Genomic DNA, 16207 nt, shown 5'->3' with positions numbered 1-16207 from the left:
CTTCCTTTGGATAATTTCAGACAAAAACCACATTCAACATGCTCACACGCAGAGCAGCGGCACAAGCCATTGAGCTGAAACTTAGGCGGGCACTCGAGGAACTGAAACAGAGTCAAGAAAGCTGTAACCAACTCATTAGGGAAAGAGAGGAGAGCGAGGAGGAAATTACTTATACAGTAAGAAAGAATACAGAACTAAAACAAGAATTGGCAGAACTGCATGTCCGTCTCCAGGAGGTAACCGAGCACCGTGATGAACTACTGCATACAATCAGTACCTTCGACCAGTGCAGCAATATCTTTGAGCAGACCTTGATGCGCAACAATGAGTTAGAAGCTGAACTGAGGGACGCCAATAAGACCATACTGCACTTCGAAGAGGAAGGAGTTCACACACACTCTGAACTTATACGAAGAGCTAATTGGGAGTCCTGGTGGACGTGCAGTGCTACCAGACTTAAATGTATCTTGCGACACTAAATCATTTGTGAACGTTAGTCGGCCATTGACTTTTTCTAGTAGAAATAAGTTAAAAAAGTATGTTAAAATTAATAGGTTTATTTCTAAAACAAAAAAATTAATAAAAGGCCAAGAACAGTTTCACAAAAGTATTCTGTTAAGGAAAAAGAATCTAGATTTGGTTGACAGTCTAGAAATTTACCACAGTAAACTAGTAGAGAGTAGGTCCACTCATAACTTGGACTTTGAAAGGTTGCAGGCTGAAACTTGCATGACTCGCTTGCATCCATAACAGCTAAATATAATTCAGCCAGGGAACAAATTAACGAACATATCCTGGCAGCAAACAATCTCTTAGATCTAGGCAATCCTACTACGGATTTTAAATCTTTGCCAAACATAACAATGCAAAGTCAGCAACAAACTGATGGCGGCTTGCGGCCTTCAATGTCTTCAAAAACGGGACTGTTGAATGTACATAAATCAAGCAATGTAGTGTTGTTCTCAGATAGGCTAGGAGTTGGTTATGGCCCCATATTAAATAAAAAATTAGATTGTAAAATAATAAATAACTGTATGCCAGACGCATCTTATTGTCAATTAATGAATGGCATAAAAAATAGTAAACAATTACACAGTAATTCTATTTTAATTATAATGTTAGGAAACAGTCAGAATATAAATAGGAAAAATATTCTACATAATTTTTCCATGCTGGCCAGCCTTAATATTCATAAAATAATTATGTGTGCCCTGCCATACTGTAAAAATGGCTCCTCTGAAACTAATGAAAGTATTCACTTACTGAATACTTTATTATTTAATTTGACTGTTCGTCATAGCGACAAATTTGTCTATTTTGACACTAATAAATTTATTAATAATAAGTTCATAATGACAGGCAGCTCTTTACACCTGCCTCAAAGCATAAAATTAAAACTTGCTACATTGTTAGCTTATAATATTAACTGTGTTATTAACACAAAACAAGTAAATTCCACTTTTGATATTATTAGTAGAAATACTAATACTAATATTTCTGTGACGACCTCTGATTTAAACTGAGAGGGACGACAACAGACAGGTCTATTAAAGGATTTAATATTGTTCATCAAAATTTACAAGGCCTGGCTGGCAAAGAATTAGAACTAGAATTGTTTTTAAAAAAATACGATGTTCATGTATTATGTTTAACCGAACATTGGCTTAAAAATTATGAATTGATGTTTCATATAGGAAATTATAAAGTTTGTAGTTCGTTCACCAAGGAGTCTGCTATTAGAGGGGGGTCACTCATATTATTAAATAATCAATTTAAATACAAGGAAAGAAAAGACATTGTCTCACTCTCAGTCAAACGAACTATAGAACTTGCGTGAGCAGAGCTAGAACAGTATATAATTGTAAGTGTGTACAAGCCCCCATCTGCAAATTACCAATTATTCGAATCCACTATGGAGGAGGTCTTAAAAAAGGTATTTAAATCAAATAAGAGAGTAGTTGTATGTGGAGATTTTAATATAGATTTATTAGATAATACTCAATATAAAATAAGATTCTTAAACCTTTTTAAATCTTTTAATTTATCACATCTTTTCAATGAGCCTACTAGAATCACTCCAACATCAGCTACTTGCTTAGATAACATTTTTTGTAACTGTGATATTCAAAGTAAATCAATAATTAATTGCCTTAGTTCAGATCATAGTGGACAATTGGCCACATTTGAACACCATCATGTCCCTAGTACAGTGGATGTTGTTTGTAGGCCAATAACAACTAACCGAATTGACAAATTTAAGAAAAATATTTGTGATGGTATTGATAAACTTATATTAGATGACAATAATGTCGATCAAATTTATGAGGATCTATTCAGTGTTGTGAGTGAGGAATTCAAAACCACATTCCCACAGAAAAAGATCCGAATAAATTCTGTTAAATGTAAATTTGATGACTGGGCTACAACTGGCATTCACAAGAGTAGAAATAAAATGTATGAATTATATAGTCTTAAAGCCGATACGCAAGATCTGAGTGTTATAGAATATGTTAAAAATTACTCAAAAATATTTAAAAAGGTTTGTTTGGCTGCTAAATCAAATCATCTTCGAAACATAATTTTAAATTCTAATAATAAAGCTAAGGCTACGTGGAACATAATAAATAAACAAACATGTAAAAATAAATCGAAGGATAACACTTTTTCACTGAAAATCGGAAACGAAATTATAAATTCCGATACAGAAGTTGCAACCACATTTGAGACATTCTTCTCCAATATTGCGTCTGAAACAACTAAAGAACTGAATTCATCACCAGTTCTTGCAGAGTCTCTTTTAAAATCTAATGTCACCGAGTGCCAGTGTCTGCTCCAGTTCAGGCATATAGATTGTAATACAATAATTAAAACCTTTAGAGAATTAAATATGAAAAAAAACTGAGGACCTTTGGGGAATCTCCGTCAGTATAATTGGAATAATTATTGACACCATAGCTCCTCACCTTGCATTCATTTTTAATACATGTATTGATCAAGGTTGCTTTCCTAGCTTAATGAAGTTAAGTAAAATAATTCCATTGTTCAAGGCTGGTGACAAATGTGACCCCTCTAATTTTCGACCGATTTCTATTCTACCAGTACTTAGCAAAATTTTCGAGAAAATTATTTTCCACCAACTTCTATCTCACTTCATTTTTAACAAATTATTACACAATAAGCAATTTGGTTTTACGAAAGGTAGAAGTACTACTGACGCTGGGGTAGCACTATTGAAACACGTCTTTGATGCTTGGGAGAGTAAAAAGGACGCTGTTGGTATTTTCTGTGATCTTTCAAAAGCGTTTGATTGTGTAGACCACCAAACCTTACTAAACAAATTGCGACATTATGGTGTTTCGAATAAGTCACTTGATCTGCTGAACTCGTATCTCACAGGCAGAAAACAAAAAGTTTGTATTAACGGAACTGAGTCTTCTGGAGCACCTCTTACTATGGGTGTGGCGCAGGGATCAATATTGGGACCTTTGCTATTTCTTATTTACATTAATGACCTTCCTTACTTTGTAAAAGATCTGTGTGATATTGTACGTATTAAAAGTATATATATATATATATATTAAAAGTACCTTAATGAAAAAGGGCTACTATAAAGTCGATGATTATTTAAAAGATAAAAATGTTTGGGATACGTTACTGCCTAGCTCGCATAAATATTTATAACTTTGTACATTTTAAAGCATGTAAACCTTTGAAAAAGAGGCTGACAATAGTGACTGAGTTTCTTGCGCTGCTTCTTCTCAGCACTGGCCCATTTATTGTCCTGAAGCAGTGGTAGTGTTAATACTGGGACGTGTAAAAGTGCTTTTTTTAAGCCTATTTACAGTAAAAAAAAAAAAAAAACTCATTATCTGAGTGATCTTTTCCATCAACTGACTCCGTATAATCTTCACTCTCAGAACATGATGACTCGCTATGATTTTGTTTTATTTTTTTCGGTAATATTTTTTCATCTATATTTTTTCTTTTTTTTGGTATTCTTCATCAGTTTTGTTGGTTAGTTGATTAAGCGGATCAACAATAGGTTTAAATATTGTATTTAAGACCAAATCATTTCTACTTTTGGTATCTTTAATCAAATTAATCTTTCTTTTTACAGCTGTTGCAGATTTCAAAATTTGTTCTTTAAGATTTCGCTCCATTTTAGATATGATTCTACTCTGTATGAATTCTCAAAAGCAACTGATTAAATGGGAATAATACAACTCCTTATGAATACTAGTTAATAACTATGAATGTATCAAAACCCATTCTATAATATCCTTTGTCTCGTTCACAATCTTTATTTATAACGACATACTTGAATGCTTTATTCCAAACAATTGAGCACATTTCACGGAATTGATTCCATGACATATCAGAACCTACGTGTTCATCATAAATATGTTTCAAATTGATATCATCTTGTTTAAATAATATTATAAGGTTAGAGTTATCCCTTACAAGTTGCTTGGGTATTTTAGTATAAGTTTGATTGATATAAAAACTATCTATATTTTTGTGTCGTCCCATTGCGAAATAATCACGAATATTATTTTGATTTTCACAGGCTACATCGTCGAATACAATTATTGAGTCAGGTAGAGCTTCGTGTGGACTTAAAATTTCACTGTTATGATTGTATTTATAGTAAGACTAGCTTTCCGCCCGCGGCTTCGCCCGCGTGGAATTTTGTCTGTCATAGAAAAACAATATCGCGCGCGTATTTACTCACCGTTTAGACCTGGACTACAACAAACATTTTAAAACCAAAATCAGCTCAATCGGCCCAGTCGTTCTCGAGTTATAATCAGACTAACGAACATCAATTCATTTTTATTTATATAGATAGATAGATGATAGCTAGCGGCCGCCCGCGACTTCGTACGCGTGGATCCCGTTTTACCCCCTTCATCTATCTTCAGCGGTTAACTCCCCTTCCCGTAGGAATTTTGCAATATCCTGTTGTAACTAAGCTTTAAGTTTACTAAGGTACCTGCATGCCAAATTTCAAGCGTCTATCTTACGCAGTTTAGATTTTTTCATACATATGTTTTTTCCCGCTAACTCCCGTTCCCGTGGGAATTTCACGATATCCTGTTGTACCTAAGCTTTAAGTTTACTAAGGTACCTGAACACCAACTTTCAAGCATCTAACTTAAGCGGTTTAGATTTTTCATACAAAAGGATTTTTCCGCTAATTCCCGTTCCCGTGGGAATTTCGGGAATTCCTTTCTTAGTGCACCTCTACGGTACCTAAACTACGTCCCTTCCAAATTTCAAGTGCCTACGTTTAGCCGTTTAGGCTGTGCGTTGATCTGTCAGTCAGTCAGTCAGTTTCTCCTTTTATATATTTAGATATATTTAGATAGATTAGATGATAGCTAGCGGCCGCCCGCGACTTTGTACGCGTGGATCCCGTTTTACCCCCTTCATCTATCTTAAGCGGTTTAGATTTTTTTCATACAAAATAATGTTTTTTCCCGCTAACTCCCGTTCCCGTAGGAATTTTGCAATATCCTGTTGTAACTAAGCTTTAAGTTTACAAAGGTACCTGCATGCCAAATTTCAAGCGTCTATCTTACGCAGTTTAGATTTTTTCATACATATGTTTTTTCCCGCTAACTCCCGTTCCCGTGGGAATTTCACGATATCCTGTTGTACCTAAGCTTTAAGTTTACTAAGGTACCTGCATGCCAAATTTCAAGCGTCTATCTTACGCAGTTTAGATTTTTTCATACATATGTTTTTTCCCGCTTACTCCCGTTCCCGTGGGAATTTTACGATATCCTGTTGTACCTAAGCTTTAAGTTTACTAAGGTACCTGCACACCAAATTTCAAGCATCTAACTTAAGCGGTTTAGATTTTTCATACAAAAGGATTTTTCCGCTAATTCCCGTTCCCGTGGGAATTTCGGGAATTCCTTTCTTAGTGCACCTCTACGTAACCTAAACTACGTCCCTTCCAAATTTCAAGTGCCTACGTTTAGCCGTTTAGGCTGTGCGTTGATCTGTCAGTCAGTCAGTCAGTTTCTCCTTTTATATATTTAGATATGCCTGAAACCATAGCCAATACTTTTTCTAAAAATATATATTTAGGTTGATACAAAGATTTAGAATACATATAGAGGTTTTGAAAACGTGGACCATCCTTATGTAATAACTAGCTTTCCGCCCGCGGCTTCGCCCGCGTGGAATTTTGTCAGTCACAGAAAAACAATATCGCGCGCGTATTTGCTCACCGTTTAGACCTACCCTGGACTACGACAAACATTTTAAAACCAAAATCAGCACAATCGGCCCAGCCGTTCTCGAGTTTTAATCAGACTAACGAACAGCAATTCATTTTTATTTATATAGATAGATAGATAGATGATAGCTAGCGGCCGCCCGCGACTTCGTACGCGTGGATCCCGTTTTACCCCCTTCATCTATCTTAAGCGGTTTAGATTTTTTTCATACAAATGTTTTTTCCCGCTAACTCCCGTTCCCGTGGGAATTTTGCGGTATCCTGTTGTACCTAAGCTTTAAGTTAACTAAGGTACCTGCATACCAAATTTCAAGCGTCTAACTTAAGCGGTTTAGATTTTTCATACAAAAGTATTTTCCCGCTAATTCCCGTTCCCGTGGGAATTTCGGGAATTCCTTTCTTAGTGCACCTCTACGGTACCTAAACTACGTCCCTTCCAAATTTCAAGTGCCTACGTTTAACCGTTTAGGCTGTGCGTTGATCTGTCAGTCAGTCAGTCAGTTTCTCCTTTTATATATTTAGATTTAAGCTTATTACTAAATTGGTCTTTCCACAGTTAGATGGGCCGCAAATAAGGCTGCGTATGGTATTAGGTATGTCGGAGAACGGTCAGAAGGGGCAGGACATTATGTTTCACCAGGAAGTTAAATAAAACGATGTATAGTTTTTACACTATAGATTGTTGTATTTCGGTAAGAATACAATAATAACAATAATAATATTCGAGCAGTCTCGCACACAGGACCGAGACAACAATACCGAGCGGCGGGTAAGGCCAGAATGCCACGACTACGGTCGTGCTCGTTCTTTTATACAGCCATCCCCACCCAAACCGGCTAGCAGGTAGCGCCCGACCTGTCTCGGTACGGTCAATACAATTCCTTTTACTTACTGCAAACTATTTTATAACATAACTAGACATTTACAATAAATCAAATTATAATTTATTACATTTAAAATTAATGTTGTTATTATTATTTGGTTTTATTAAAATGATTACTAAGTAATTACATGACAATCAATATTCTACGACACGGCCTTCCTGACGCTTCACACGTCCTCGGGTGATGAGTACTCTTGAGAATCATCTGCAAATGAGATAAAATTTATGGATTATATTGCTCGGCCAAACCTGACTTCAAAAAATGAGGGTACTTTCTACTCATAGTTTTTATACTACTTACTCAAAGGGTTCATACTACTCAAAGGGTACATACTACTCAAAGGGTTCATACTACTCAAATGGTTCATACTAATCAAATGGTTCATACTACTCAAAGATTTCATACTACTCGAAGATCTTATAAATGATCAACACAAAGGAAATTCTTCAATAAAACTAAAATTGTATTTTATATCTTCTATACACAAAATTGACACAAGCCACCGAATACCTAGCGCAGGTTGCCCAAGCCGGTGTTACCCGAGGCAGCCACCGCCACCAAAGGCAGCCTCCGCTCCACATAGGAGCTCCGCTCCACACGGGAGCCCGTCATAGTCATAAGTCATCTCCACACAGGAGCCAGTTGCAGTCATAAGTCACCTCCACACAGGAGCCAGTCACAGTCATAAGTCACCTCCACACAGGAGCGCCCCACACTGGAGCCCCGCCCCACACAGGAGCCCCGCTCCACACAGGAGCCTAATCATAGTCATAAGTCACCTCCACACAGGAGCGCCCCACACAGGAGCCCCTCCCCACACAGGGGCCCCGCTCCACACAGGAGCGCTCCACACAGGAGCCTAATCATAGTCATAAGTCACCTCCACACAGGAGCACCCCACACAGGAGCCCCGCCCCACACAGGGGCCCCGCTCCACACAGGAGCGCTCCACACAGGAGCCTAATCATAGTCATAAGTCATCTCCACACAGGAGCCAGTCACAGTCATAAGTCATACGCAAGTCGTGTGTCGTGTGGTAATCATTATCCACAATGGTAGATAAGACCCCCACAGCTCTACCAGTCATAGTCGCAAGTCATGAGTCTTGTATAAGTCATAAGTCACTTATTCCACTAACAAAATACATTGTGCGGGATCATTATCCACAATGGTAGATAAGACCCTCACAGCTCTCCCATGCTAGCCCAGATCGTCACCCAATAGAGCAGGTGAGACTTCAGCAATAATCAACATCAGTTTGACGTGATAAGGTATTTTCAGACTAGGTTTTAAAGGTATTGCCCGGAAAGCTCTATAACTGTGCTTTATTACATTTGAATTAAATTACCAACGTATGAGACTATTACATTGTATACAAATTTTAAAAGTACAGTTTTTTTACTTTTTGTTAATTAAAATGTATTATACAGTGAATGACTTTTTAAATAATAGAATGATGTGACATCGGTAATGAAACTTAATTTGACATTTACAATTAATTTGAGTCTAAAACTAAATGTAGCAATAATAATTAACATAACTTTTGTATTATTATTATGCTGCTGTTATGTATAAGAGCTGTGGTTTTCTGAATAAAGAAAAATTAAATAAAAAAATAAAACTATAAGAACAAGAACTTTTGCACGTCGCATGCGACAGAATATGCTGGAAACTAAATTAACACCAATCTGTAAGCATGTTCCTGCAAATAAATGATTTTATTTATTATTTTACTATGTGATACTCGGTATTTACTACTCGGTCGGTACTAAATTCATTTATTTTTGCAAATTAACCCTACCACTGCTTCGGGACAATAAATGGGCCAGTGCTGAGAAGAAGCAGCGCAAGAAACTCAGTCACTATTGTCAGCCTCCTTTTCAAGGTTTTACAGTCTTTAAAATATACAAATTAATTATAGTCATAAGTATTGATGCGAGCTAGGTAGTTAAACATTCCAAACATTTTTATCTTTTATATAATCATCAAGTTTATAGTAGCCCTATTTCATTAAGGTGCTTTTGATATGTGCTTTAAATTTATGAATGGGCAATTCTACAACAGTTTGTGGTAATTTATTGAAAAGTTTAATACATTTCCCCATAAATGAATTACCAATCTTGTGCAGTCTGAAATTTGGAACGGCAAGTTTATTTTTGTTTCTTGTATTGAACTTGTGTAAATTACTCTTTCTAGTAAATTGCTCTATATTTTTGCGAACATATAAAAGGTTTTCATAAATGAACTGTGAAGCTACTGTCAGTATATTAATCTCCTTAAAGAATTCTCTCAAGGAAAATCGGGGTCCAAGGTTATAAATGGCCCGCACTGCTCTCTTCTGCAGAACAAACACAGTTTCAATGTCCGCAGCTGAGCCCCACAACAATATGCCGTATGACAAATAAACTAGCCTTGCCTTTTCAATGTCACTTAATTGCCTTATCTTTCTTACTGCAAAAGCAGCTGAACTGAGCCTCGCTGACAAGGTTTCAATATGAGGACCCTACTGAAGTTTAGAGTCTAAAGTGATTCCCAAGACTACATTTTGTAATTTGGTGTCACGAAGCAAATCGAAAGTAGCTGGTAAATGCTATGCCATCATAGAATGTGCGGTAGCCAAGTTGAAAAAAAAAAGAAAAAAACAAATGACACGGTCCTCTATTTTAAGCAACTTATGTGCTTTTAGAAATGAGGAAACTTAACTTTCAGTACTACTAGATACTCTTTCTACAACTAGTTTCCTATACTCTATCCACTCTTTAAAATAAAAGCCATCCAAGTAGATGTCTAGTGATACTAACTAGTAACCATAGCTATCTATTAGAAACTACCTAGCTTTTAGAAATCCAATCATTACTATTCACAATTCCTAATAATTGCTACATTGAAGTCACTAAGGCCATGTGGTACATCATCATTACCAAAAATTACTTTAAAAATCGAATGAGTCCCAGGTATCACAATTGCGGTCCACATTTTGATACCCTACCTCGGGAGCCTAAGTCAACCAATGACTTCATACTCTTAGCTACACACGGCCAAATCCTACTGCACCACCCAGAACTATCGCACTACCTGATTCCCAGGGACTACTCAGAACAGATACCGGTTTCTAATAGGATACGGCTACGATATTCCGGATCCGACCTAACAATTGAGAAAACTGCTTGCAGTTAACGAGATGGGATATTAAATAATGTAGTATTTTCTAAAATCGACACTTAACATTTAAGAACATAGAAGGAGCCAGGGCTATGACGTAACACTTCAATAATATTAGTCACTAATAAATTCGTAGGACACTCGAGTATCTCCATTTCCCACACTAATCACCATTACTGAAACTGTACCATTAAGTACTAGATATCACAACACTGTGTGCATCACCCATCGACTACACACTACGATTTACGGTTCAAAAGCAAATTCGAGTTCCCATTACAGAAAAATCATCATCACCGCTACTGTGAACAGCATGTACCTCGACTTCAACTTTAGACTGGTACAAAACCCTATGGCATTCTTCTCAATTGATCATGAATAGGTAAGCAAGTGTAAAGTGGCAAAGCTGCTACTTTCCCGAGATAAAATCTTATTTTAAGCCTACCGCCCGTATTCTATTACACGAGTACCTACTACAAGGTAAACCGATAATGAATTCAGGAAGTCTATTTAAGCGATTCTAATAGTTTCAGTCTATTTACATCCGTCACGATAATATTCAGATCAGTGGTGAACCGTGATAGGTTCAAATAGTTTACAATAACATTTTTCACTCAATGCACGTGACGTAATTTATTGCATGTTCATAATGGCGCACTTTTTTTTATACTATTTGTACCACTGAGCCAAACTAAAAATTGTTTTGAGTTAAGATTAAATTATCACTTATGATTGGATGTAATACTTATTTGCAAACTACTACCTTTAACCATAATTATGGTAAAACATGAATATTCATCAACTGAAAACTACCTTGTCTTATAAAACCTACTATAACGAAAATAAAAGATAAAAGCCAAAAAGTACAAGTGCATTTTAGTCAAATATAAAGAAAGCATCATGAATAGTAGGTATGCAAGTGCCACAACTCTGAAAGCCATCCCTGTGACTATAGATTTCAAAATAATGTAATTATCCCTGTGATTTCGAACATGGTGATAGTCAATTGAAAAAAAATAATAACACGGGCCTTCTAGTTCTGCATTTCGGTGTTTGAAGGGCTCCAGAACAGCCGGTAAATGACTTAGCGGAGTAACATTGACGTGAGGGTTGTTAGAAATATTTTAAAAACATGGCCATAATGTTCCTTGAGTTTTGCCTGTACGGCAGAAAGGAGAAAAAAAAAAACCGGCCAAGTGCGAGTCGGACTCGCGCACCGAGGGTTCCGTACAAACCTGCAAGGTTTACAAAGTTCGTTCATTACGACAATCGAGTCATAACTATGGTATTTTTATTGCAAAATGAAATTCATAACATTACAATGGGGAAAGTAACTACTTAAAAGGAGAATGCCCAAAAGTGGTATCGCTCGAAATCTAATTGTACATTGAGGGTACCACACCGTAAATTCCTTTCTTCATTTGTAATGATTTGCGAAAGTAGTAAGAAATTGTAAAACCTCCGGAATAAAATCCGATTTTAATAAAAAGTATTGTAACAATGAGCTGCAATCAGCAATGAACACCTATCACCGAGCAACGACACTACGTAGTTCGCACGGTTGTCAATAGATGGCGCTGTTCGTAGTTAGCTCGCGGTATCATTTGATTTTTTCCTGTCCTTAAGTAGTCAGGGCTAACCACAAATCCCTTTCCCCTTGCAAAATGGTATAAATAACATTGGTATGCACGCAAGATTATTTTGTGTTTATATCTGATCCTTATCAAATAACGCTAGCTTTGGCGTAGCTAGGGTTTTTTTTTAGGCAGGGTAACTATCTACAAATATAAAACAAGTATTCTAAGGTAAAACCTGTAGCTATGCCAATGGACACCATTCATTTCACTTAAACCAAAATTACGTCAAGTCCGGAGTTTTATAAAAAAAAAATATGCGGTATGATTATTTTTTATTTATTTATTTTTCCTATATTTGCATTATAGGTAGGTACCTACCTCAGCGTTTTGAATTTTTGCGTTGATTTAGAATTTCTCACAGTTTAGAGGCAATTAGATTTAAGAAGTGTTTGATATGAATTTCAACTTTAATATCTCTACGCGTTCATGTGAAAAAGGGTAGGTAGTAAGTTTATAATTATTAAAAAAATATTTTATGTCATGTAAGCAAAAATAATATTTTAAATTTTATATAACTTCAAATTTATCATTTTCGCAATTTTTCCTTTATCTGTACTATATAACGTTGCTTCGTGCCGAATTTCAAGATTCTGAGTTCACAGGAAGTACCTTGTAGGTTTTGATTCCCTAGCGTGTGACGGAAATTCGTCTAAGGTGTCGGTATAAACTGCTGTATCTTTTGATCGCGTTAACTTAGAAGTTTGATTTTTTTACTTCTTAAAGGGACAATAGATCTAGGTATTTGGTATAAATTTCAATTTGATACCTTTATTCGTTCGTGAGAAATAAGGTAGTAAGTTTCATTTTATTAAAATATTTTTATTATATTATACAGGGTGTTGATTTCAATACCCGCCATATTTAGGGAGTAGATTAAGTAGCTTATTCTGATCACGAATCAGCAAAAAAACTGACTTCCAAATTTTTTATTATTATTTTTTAAATATCTACGATTTCCATAATCGACCACTACAGTGCAGAATAGTCCCCCAACGCAAACGGCTCACCCGGTGACCCGGGCAAGCGGTGCGCCCCCCGTCCCACGCCCCACTACCCGCGCTCGCCCATGAGTCAGTCAACTATCAGCCACAATCAGCTGTGAGTTCAAAGACGACTACTGGACAGAGCTTAATCCAAATCTACCCTAAAAATGTAATGAGTAAATTAGTTACTTACACCTTATCATGTTACGAGTTTATTTGTTGTTCTAAAAACTAATTAATTAAGTACTCTTTAATTAATAAAAAAACCTTTTACACGAATTTGCTTCCTTCCGCAAAATAATTTTTTTTACAGAACCTACATTATTATTATTTTTTAATTAAACCATGCTTTTATGTGTGTGATAAGCTTGTACCTACTTATCATTCAAAAGTACTGTAAACAGATGACAATAATGCTCTTTCATACAGGTTCGTTATTCCTTACATTTCCAGCTCTCTACCTTAATAACTTTTACGTCTTTACGATAGTAATTATTAAAATAAAACTTAACTTACTTAATACCGCAAACTGAACACCTAGAAATAACACACTGGCAAACTCTTGTTCCTTCACTTTCGATAGGAGATAAGACAAGATTTTGTTTTTAAACTCGATTGATTTCAGTACCTAAACAAAATTTCATATCTTAAAAGAAAATTTCATATCTTTCATTTGGAGCGGTGACTTGTAATTGAATACAATAATACCACCGCCTCGCGCGCGGCACGGATATCGGGCTCGCACGGAATAGGTACTTCCCCATCTTCGTGTTTCGGGCGTCATCGGGCGGCCGGCGCTCAATCGTGGATCATCGATTTTCTCTGTTCATCAGTCCGATTTTGCTTTCCACGCAGAGAGGCCGCGCGCACGCTCCGCGAAATCTAGCTCGTATTTAGAATACCTAGTACTCAATCGCTATTTTCTTATTTCTTGCCTTGTAACTTCAACTTTTCTCTTCCTCTCTGCTTGATAACTGTTTATTAATCTAAGGTTTTCTAGTACTTATTACTTCCTACTACCGTAATAACGTAATTTCATTTCTATCGGCGTTTAATTTAAATACCCTGAACGAATGTTAGTTAGGTTCAGGTTAGACTTCTATTCTTCATAACTTACATAAAATAATTCATCATCATGTTCGGGATTATTTTAAATGAATGAATGTAATTTCATTACACGAAATAACTACCAAAATTTATTGATATTCGTATCGTTTTAATAATAACGATTAGTAATTAAAGATCTACAAATCATTTGCATTTGAGTGTTTTGAAAGCTTGCTTTAAGAGCATTAATGATAGGACGAATCTTTAGTTCACAAAGATTAAACAAAGTATTTTTCCCGCCGCTTTTACATTCTCATTCGTTGATAGACTTCCTGTACTAAACTGACGAAATTAAACTTTTCTGATGTTAAAAATTACGTAAAGTAGTTGAAAATGAAGAATAACGATAACTACCGATTCACGACGACATTCGATGGACGTATTTCATCGAATGCACTTTTCTAATTGCAAATTTGCGATTTTTGATTGTTTTCTCGTGCGGTTTTGAGTATTTAGTGTGTGAAAGTGTGATAGTGAGTGTAATAATAGTGAGTGAGTGTTAGGAAGATGCCAAACCATACGTACAGTGCTCGTGAGTACGTAAACATGGTTTACTGTTACGGGAGGGCACGTGGAAACGCATCTGAAGTCGCATCGGTGAGTAGGTACCTAGTTCTAAACTTAAAGGAATGTGTTTTTTTTAATGTAGGGAGTAAATAATCTGGTAATTTTGTGTACAAAATACTCCCGCGATTGCGGTAGGTAGTGGCGGAAAGCGCGTAGGTACGCTCCAATACACACACACACACATAGGAAACAGCAAACTAATTTAAAACGAACTTTAACTTTAGTTAGTCAAACAAAAATACCTATTTACACTACCTATTTTACGTGGCTTCCTTCAGTAGACTATCAGACATGATAAGCGAGCGATCCGCGTAGCTCGATGGGTGCCGCAGTTGAAACGTATTGCAGTATTACGAGCCACAGTACAGTTGATGTCGCACGGAAAATATTCGCTAAAAATTCTACTTTAGTTTGTAATTTTTTTTTTGGTGGATAATGCGTTTAAATAAGTCATAATAGATCACCTAAATAAATATGGCGAGGATTGAAATCAACACCCTGTATAACTAAAAAAATGTAATTTTCGCAATTTTTCCTATATTTGCATTATATGACAATGCTTTATGCCAAATTTCAAGATTCTGAGTTTACGGGAAGTATCCTGTAGGTTTTGATTCCTTTGCGAGTGTCGAAAATTTGTTGAAAATATCGACATAATCGGCTGTATCTTTTGATTGGCTTGGCTTAGAAGTTTGATATTTTCACAGCTTAAAGGGACAATAGACCTGAGTATTTCATGTGAATTTCAGCTTGATACGTTCACGCGTTCTTGAGATAAAGGGTCTTGACAGACGGAAGGACGGACAACAAAGTGATCCTATAAGGGTTCCGTTTTTTCCTTTTGAGGTACGGAACCCTAAAAAATTGAAGTGGGCTGGCCTTCTTTATCCCGCTTCTGATGTCGGAGAACGGTCAGAAGGGGCAGGACATTATGTTTCACCAGGAAGTTAAATAAAACGATGTATAGTTTTTACACTATAGATTGTTGTATTTCGGTAAGAATACAATAATAACAATAATAATATTCGAGCAGTCTCGCACACAGGACCGAGACAACAATACCGAGCGGCGAGTAAGGCCAGAATGCCACGACTACGGTCGTGCTCGTTCTTTTATACAGCCATCCCCACCCAAACCGGCTAGCAGGTAGCGCCCGACCTGTCTCGGTACGGTCAATACAATTCCTTTTACCACAGAATAAGGAATAGTACAGGTACAGAAGGATTACTCCGCAAGACGATTTAAATAAATGCGAGTCTTGCTACGACGCGATACAGTGGAATTCAGCTCGCACAGCACTACGTACCTACAATTTTATTCACCTACAAGTTTTGTCTCTTTCTATCGCGTGCCTCTGAACTCTTCTTATGTTGTTAGGGTTGCTGTCTAGTGAAAAATTAATTAATCTACTTATGTATATGTAATGAGGTACGTATGTAGGTAAGTACGCATTCATTATGGAAAACCTTGGGAGAGGCCTTTGTCCAGCAGTGGACGTCATTTGGCTGAAACGAACGAACGCATTCTGGGCAGTAGTCATGGTAGGTTAGGTTCCTATACTATCCTAAGAATTATTGATTACCTACATGGCCAACATACCTTTCAGCATCTTTGGGAAGC

The sequence above is a fragment of the Ostrinia nubilalis genome, chromosome W (genome assembly GCF_963855985.1).
Source record: "Ostrinia nubilalis chromosome W, ilOstNubi1.1, whole genome shotgun sequence".
Lineage (NCBI taxonomy): Eukaryota > Metazoa > Arthropoda > Insecta > Lepidoptera > Crambidae > Ostrinia > Ostrinia nubilalis.
Note: the sequence above shows the minus strand (reverse complement) of the source record.